General features: G+C 49.9%; 1 long non-coding RNA gene across 1 annotated transcript; it reads right to left on the bottom strand.

Moving 5' to 3' along the window:
* Window positions 1-519: 519 nt before the first annotated feature.
* On the bottom strand, window positions 520-6,914 carry LOC123385890. The gene is made up of 2 exons (XR_006599122.1): window positions 6,271-6,914; window positions 520-770 (listed from the first exon to the last, which is right to left on the bottom strand). It is a non-coding gene; the product is annotated as an uncharacterized LOC123385890 (long non-coding RNA).
* Between the last annotated feature and the right edge of the window lie 1,040 nt (window positions 6,915-7,954).

Below are 7,954 nucleotides of genomic sequence, written 5' to 3' on the forward strand. Positions count from 1 at the left end.
CATATAGCACTGATCCATACCAGGCTTATCATTTCAAAACATTTCTTTCCTGCCACAGCCCTCTGAAATGGGCACTATGAGTATCATCCTCAATTTACAGATAAAGAAATTATGGGATAGATAGGTTGAACAATTTTCCCAAAGTCACACAGATCACAGATGGCAGAATCAGTGTTTACAGTTTCAGAACCTATGCCTTTAACTATTCTGTTATGTTACTCTAGGCTCATAGGGCCACAAATGGTGCTTTTTCTTGGTTCAGGCTTTCCATGGGTACAGCGTATACCATTAACTAGATATATTAGCCTTTCCTCTAATGAGGACAGATTGATTGTTTCCAGTCTTGTGCTATCACAAACATTGCTGCAGTGAACGTCTTTGATCAGGTGTTTTTGTGCACTTATGCAAACAGTTTGGTAGATTAGATTCACAGAAGTGAAATTGCTGGGTTAAAGGGTAAATTTAAATTTGGATGGCTACTCTAGACACCTATTGCTGTATGATAAACCACTCCCAAACTCAATGCTTACCACCATTTTATTTTATTCATAATTTTGTAGGTGAGGAATTCAAGAAGGGCTCAGCGAGATGGTTTATCTTTGCTTCTGTGCCAGGCTGGCTTCATCACTCACAGGACAAGGTCTCAGTACTTCTTGACCTCTCTCTCCAAGTGATGTCATGCCCTCCGGGGCTCCCCCACATGGTTTGGGCTTCTCACAGCATGGTGATGTCAGGTAATTGCAGTTCAGGTAAGAGGCGGGAAGTGGAACCTGCTGGGCAAATTAAGGGATATGCTTCAAACTAGAACAGTATCACTTTTGCTAGATTTTGTTGGTCAGAGAACTTACAGACCAGCCCAATTCAAGGGAAGGGAACATCAACCCCATCTCTCTATGGACGAAGTGTCAAAGAATTTGTGCCCATCTTTACTCCACCATGGTAGCTATTCCCAAATTGCCCTCCCAAATGCTGGTCAATTTACATTTCCACAGTGTTTGGGTCTGTCTTCCCCCATCCCCTCACCAACACTATACATCGTATAACATTTCACTGGTGCTAATCTGGCAGTGGAAAATGGCATTTCACTGTTATTTTGTTATGTGTTTCTTTCATTATGAGTGAAGGTGAGCGTCTTTTCATATATTTACTGTTCATCTGAAGCTTTTCTTTCCTTGTAAATTGCCCATTTTAAAATTTGGGTACTCTTTTTTTCATGTTAATATCTAAAATGTGTATACTGAGGAAACTAGCTCTTTAGCTGACATTATGTTACAAATAGTTTTCCCCAGTGTGTAGCCTTTTGACTTTGTTTTTTGATAATTTTCTCCGTTTGGTTTAATTAGTTACATGTTCAAATGGTCAGTCTTACTTTAACACTTCTGGGTTTTGTGTGGTGTGTTCCTTTCCTTTTTCAGAATTTTTCTGCTCATTTCAAATGTTTATTTTTCCAGAGGAAGATTCATATCATTTTCTGAGGCTCCCTCCCCCATCTTATTGGTATTTGGATTGAAATTACTTTCAGTTGATAAACCCGTTAGAGAAAATGCACAACTTTAGAATTGGAGGGCAGGGCTGATTGTCACCTTGTTTTGAGTCTTCTCTTCTGTAGGACATTGAGGCGTATTGAGAGAGTGAGAGTGCCATCTCAGGAATGCTTCAGTACCCTGGGCACCTTGAGGGAGGGCGCCCAAGAGCCCAGTAAAGGCAGCCCTGGGGTCAGGCAGGCCCTGCAAAGGCCTATCCCTGGGAACCCAAGGCTTGGCCAAGGGAGGCCTAGAATAGAACCCCACACTACAACTCTGGACCTCCATGCATGGTGAGTTCAGGCCTCCTTAAAGGAAACATTCCTTACAGGCCAAGGAGAGAGGCCAGATGTTTCCTCAAAGAGCTGATTCATGAGGTAGGAGATTTCACAGAGTGGTGCCTTGTTCAAGAAACCAAGTAGTAAGGCATTTGCCAAGGACAATCCTACTGGTCTCCACATCACAGCCTTGGGGAGAGGCAGGGATCTGCTCTGGGAACCACAGGTACACGTGGCTGCTCTGAGCACAGAGTTTCAGGCTTGCCTTCCCAACCCTGCTGGGCTCCGCTGTCTTCTCTCCACCCCCTCCTTACCGAGGCTTACCCAAAGGCTTTCCCAGAGGCACCCAGGGAGCCTGAGTGGGCACTCATTTATTCAGGGATCATTTGATGAGTGCTTGGGATGTGCCAGTCCGTGTTCTTGGGATGCAGTAGACCAAAGTCCCTGCCCTTGTGGAGTTTACAGACATAAAATAACTATGGTGATATATAAAATGTTAGGAGATAGAAGCCACAGAAGAAAATAGGGCAAGGTAAAAGGCCTTGGGGCTTGGGGTGGGAGCAGCAGAGAAGGCAGTCAGTATTGCTGGGGAACATCCATTTGCCCTCCAGCCTGGTCCACCAGTGGGGAACCCATGCAGGAAAGCCAAGAAGATGACGAAGGTGCTCACTCCCCTGGCTCCCTCCCTGCATAGTCTCAGCTCCTGTCAGGTGGCCCTCTCCCACAGTGCTCTCCTTCCTATTTTCAGCAGCCATTTCCTTCCCTCCCCCTCAAGCCTGGGAGTAGTACAGGTGCCCCATGCTTCTGGGCCTGGGCATTACACTCTCCCTTGGGGCTTCCTTACATCCACGTCTTTGTGAATATTCATCAAATAATCCTAATCTGAGTTCTGTATTCTGCTGGAACACTGGAAAATACAGTGGCATTTGAGCAGGCTGGAAGGCAGGAAGGTGGTCTGCCATGTAGGTACCTAAGGGAAGAGTGTTCTGGGCAGGGGGAAATATCAGGGCAAAGGCCTGGAGAGGGGAAGGCAAGTCTGAACGTTTTGAAGAAAAGCAAGAAGCCAGGGTGGCTGGAGCAGAGGGAAGGGGGGAGGAGTATAACATGGTATCAAAGAGGTGTGTGTTGGGAGGCAGGGCCCTGACTGAGGAGAGACTGATCTTTAACACTATCGTTCTGGCTGCTTACGGAGAACCAACTGTGAGAGTTCAAGGGTGGAAACAGGGAGGCCAGTGAGGAGGCCTTTGCAGTATCCCTGGTGGCTCGGATGGCAGCAAGGAAGGATTGAGCCCCCAGGATTTGCTAAAGGGTTGGATGTGGGCTGCTAGAGAAAGGAGGCAAGGATGCTTCAAGGTTTCTGGCCTGTTGGATTTAGCAGGGCTGCTAGGCTTCTTGTGGCTTCTCTGCATCCACCCAACCTGGCCTTCACGTCCCATCCCTCTGGGTACCACAGACCCATCTCTTCTCTGAGAGGCCTGCCAGCCGCTGCCAGGAGGGATCCTTGAACAAGTTGCAGTGCCCTCTGCTTGGGACCATCTCTCTGCCAGTCCTTGGTCCAGTGTTAGGAGTGGATTCTGCCCCTGGGGCACTGGGAACAGAGGCTAAGCCAGATCCCAAGAGGCAGTCCCAGTGAGTTGACTATTGCTGCTTCAGTGACCTGCTTTATGGGGTACTCCCAGATCCACACTCTTCAGCCTGAGCCCTATGGGTCAGCCAGACCCAATATGACCTGCTTCTTCTTCCATCACTCTCTCGGCTGGCTTCTTCTCAGGCTCCAGGTCTCTGTGGGGCCATCTGAGGCCACAAGTGAAGAGCCTGCCCACGGCTGGCCCAGCCCTTCCTCAGGGACATTGTGATGCTTGGCCCCTCCTGCTGGACATGGTCTTTCAGAATTCAGGTTTGGAGGGCCTCCTCCCACAGCATCCTGTGGGGTCACTTGGTGAAGCTGTCACTGCCCAGCCACTGGATACCAGCTGAGTGCCTTCTGGGCCAACTAGGCCTGGCGTCCATTGATAATAGAACCACCATATAGACTTCCGCTGAGCCAGCTCCATGCCAGGCTCTCCTCAGGCTATCCACCCACGTCCGCTGGCGTCCATCCAGCACAGAGGGCTGGTTATAAGAGTGGGTTCTGGGGTACATACTCTGTCACTCATCTGCATATGAGCTTGAACAGTCACCTAACTCTGCAAGCCTCCATTTCCTCAGCTGACCTCCTGGTGGCCCTCCTGCATTGGAGACCCTCATAAGCACTTTCTGAATAAGTCACTGAATGCAATACGCTTAACACAGTGCTTGACCCACAGTACGTACTTGGTAAAAGTCAGCTATTTAAATCATCCTCATCTCATGGGGTGCCTGGGTGGCTCAGTCAGTTGAGCATCTGACTTCAGCTCAGGTCATGATCTTGCTGATCATGAGTTTGAGCCCCGCATCAGGCTCTGTACTGACAGATCAGAGCCTTGAGCTTGCCTCGGACTATGTGTCTCCCTCTCTCTGTGCCCATCCCCTGCTTGTGTTCTCTCTCTCTTTCTCAAAAATAAATAAACATTAAATTTTTTTTTTAAATATCATCCCTGTCTCCAGATGAAGAAACTGAGGCTCAGAGAGGATAGAACTTGTACAAGGCCACAAGGCTGGGAAATGGTGGAACCAGTTTCCCCTGTGCCCTGATCCATCAGTCTATCCCCACCCATGTATTTGTCCCCTTCTTCCCTCTCTCTTTGAGGCCAGCACAGGGTGAGTGTCAGCCCACGAGGAGGCAAATGGAGAAGCTAGAAGCTTACACTCTGAGAATCCCCTAAGGGAGGGAAGACACCTGTCATCATGGGAGATACAAAGATGAATGAAACACAGTCTCAGCTCACAAAGGGCTGCTCAGTCTGGAGCTGGGAGCCACAGACCTCCACGAGCAGCATCCGTCCCTACATAGAAGATCCAGGAAACCTCCAGGGAGAGGACACAGTTATTGGCTCATTGAATCATATGGGTCACAAGAAATGGTGACCACACAATCTGAATTTTTTAAGACAGTCCAAGTTTTAACCACTCTAATCCATTATTGGATAAAGCTTCAAGTGCCCCCAAAGAATTCAATATGGTGGCACCTAAATGACCTCTCACAACAAAAATCTATGTTACTTCACATGTCTTCAGCTTAACTTGGAGAAATAGGGCCAGCCACACAGATGCCACCTGTCTCAGCTTTATGGGTGTGTGTATGTCCACACAGACTCTAACACCAGCCAAAGCTGAGGGTCACCCACTCTGGGGTCATTAAGTGACTCATTGGCTTGGGTAAGCACCCACTCCCCACTCAAGCAATGATCCTAACCCCAGTGCTGGGCACTGTGATGTCTGGAGGGGCTGTTTGAATCTTCAGAGAAAACAGACTCTTGCCTTGCACAATTCTTGTCAGGATGAGGGGCAAGGCCTGGCATAGGCATCAAAAGGTTGCACCTAGAGTGTCTCTGACTGGACCTGCTGCCCAGGTACAATGGCTTTGTTCTCTCTGCACAGCTTTGCAACCTTAGCATTTTGCTGCAGACCTGCCTTTCACATGGACTCCTGTCAGGACTTTTGGTTTCAGTTTCTGAAAGTTGAAACAAGTCCTGCCCCTTCCCTCTGCTGCCCCTCACACTGTCCTTCCTCTTCCTCTGTCTCCGCCCTTCCTTCCCCTCTCCCTTCCTGGTCAGAAATGGCCCTCTGGTCCCTGGCTCTGTAGGGAAGGGTAAGGAAAAGAGGGGAGGGGATAGGGAAGTGAAGAGAATTACCAGAGACCTCACTCCATTTTCAAGGCTGCTCACGGTTGTGCAAATTGTGCACTGTACAACTCTAGGGGGCGCAGTCCCTTCAATGCCACCAAAGTTTGCATTATTAGCATACTTTTCAGGAAGATCAAAGTGTCCTGAGAAGAGGCATTTTTTTTTTCCTGAATTGTCTGAGGTGTTTCAAGTGAGATGAAGGGGCCAAGTGGATTTGGGCTCTGATTCCCCCAGAAGCCCCAGGCTGTCCCCTGTCCCCACCCCGTACTTCCTCCCAGCTCCAAATCCTTGCATTCTAACCTACTTGTCCCTCACTCCTCAACTTCTCAGCTGGGCTAGAGTTCCAGTTAGAGACTGGTTCAAAATGGACTGGCCAATTACCTCCAGGGCAATTCGCACCACCCCAAAACAAGTCTCTTCCTTTCTAAGCCTCAGTTTCCACATCTGTAATATGTGTAGTGGACAAAATGATCACTAAAGGGCCCTCCAGATTTAACATCTTGAGTTTGTGCTGAGGGTGCCTGGGAAGCAAATAAGTTACAGTTGAATTCAGTGGCAGGGTCCCTTTCACCCTGAAGGAAGGAAGTGGAATGATGGTAGGAGCCCCATGAAGTCACCCAGAGAGGCTCTGTGACCTGGGCAGGTCCCCTAACGTCTCTAAACCTCAGCCCCCTCCCCCAATGAAGTGGGGGTGTTAATACTCACCTTGAAAGTGTGTGGAATAAAGGGAATACCCCATGCAGCCGTGCTGGCACAGAGAAGGTGCTCAGAGAGTAGAGGAGAGGAGAGCCAAGCCCTAGAGCCCTGATTCAGGCTGGGCCTGTGGAGCACAGCAGGACCACCAGGCCTGGCAAGGTCTGAGCTCATGCTCCAGAGCAGGAAACCTACCTGGTTTCCTTTGGGCCTGACAGGCCACCCCCTATCCTTCCTCCGCTGTGGGCTACCCCACCCCCTCTTTGCATGACCACACTTCCGGCAGTATGCCTAGGGACTGCGCAGCTCTGCAGGAACCCCAAAAGGCCCAAACTCTTTAGCCTGGCATGCAAGCCCCACCCTCTGCCCTACCACTCCTTCTGTTCACCAGCGACCTTGAGTCACCTGACACCCCCAAACAAGCCAAGCATTGTCACACCTCCATGCCTTTGCCATGCTCTATCCCTTCTGTGTCACATGCCCTGCCTTCTCCCCCCTCCCTGCCTCACAAGGGAGCTAAATCCCATTCATTGTTTAGAGGCCAGCTCAAATGTCACCTTCTCTGGGAAGCCTTTCCCTGTCGTCCCAGTAAAGAAAATAATCACCCTTCCTGTTGGCTCTATCAACTCAGGGCTCACAGTGAGGAGTGCTGTGGGGCTGCATCAATCGCACCTCCCCCCCTCCCCCCCTCCCCCCCCCCCCCCCCCCCCCCGCCGGGTCTCAGTGCCCTTACCTACGAAATGTTGGCAAATCACCTATTCCTAAGGGGGACGGTGTTGGAAGACTTCAATAAAAGGGGACACATGAAGCCCCTAAGCATAGGGTGGGCATGCAGTCCATGCCCAATAACCCCTAGCTGAACGTTCAATTCCAGCCAGCCAACCCTGCAGGGAGCAGGAAGGGTGGATCAGGCATCCTTTCCATCCATTTATTCCTGCTCTTCCCACCCCGGGACGCTTCCAGCCCACTGCTCATTGGACACCAACAATGATTGACAGGCTCCAAATCCAATGATTGACCTAGTCCTTGCTGGAGCGAGTGGCCCGCCCCACTTCCCTTTTTGGAGCCTCTCTCTGAGGAAGGCAGAGGCAAGGAGTAATTTTGGGGAGATAGGTCTGATTTTCATGGGCAGCCTTGTAGCAGCCTGTGCAGCCTGCCACCCCACTGATGACTCAGGTCTACTCCCCACCCTTCCCCTTCAGGAAGAGGACATGTTATAATCGCAGTTGTGCTACCTAAAAATAGCTTCAGTTCACAGACGCTACATGATCACCAGGCCTTTCTACTTAGCAAAGAGGAAGGCCATTTCTCCACTGTATTCTCCCTCAGCCCCTCTTCAAAAGTGGATCCTCTGGGGTGGAGTCCTAACACTTCTCCGCGGATGGCTTCAGCAGCTGTTTCCTCTCCTGCCTTGGTGCAGAAGACTTTTTGCTGCTTTACAATCAGCTTCTCACAGGTTCCTATTTGTCCTTTACGCCAGAGATACAGGGCAGAGCAGCAGAAGTTATTGTACCCATTTTGCAGATTCAAAACCCAGACCAAGAGAGGTGAGGTCTTGCCCAAGATCACACAGTGAGCTGGTTGTGGAGCTGAGGTGTGGGTACCTGACTCCTCCTACGATGTTCTTTCTCCTCTAGCATGTATTTCCTCCTTGGAAAATGCTGTGGTCGCATCCAAGGCAAAAAAGAGACAGGGG

The sequence above is a fragment of the Felis catus genome, chromosome B3 (assembly GCF_018350175.1).
Source record: "Felis catus isolate Fca126 chromosome B3, F.catus_Fca126_mat1.0, whole genome shotgun sequence".
Classification (NCBI taxonomy): Eukaryota; Metazoa; Chordata; class Mammalia; order Carnivora; family Felidae; genus Felis; species Felis catus.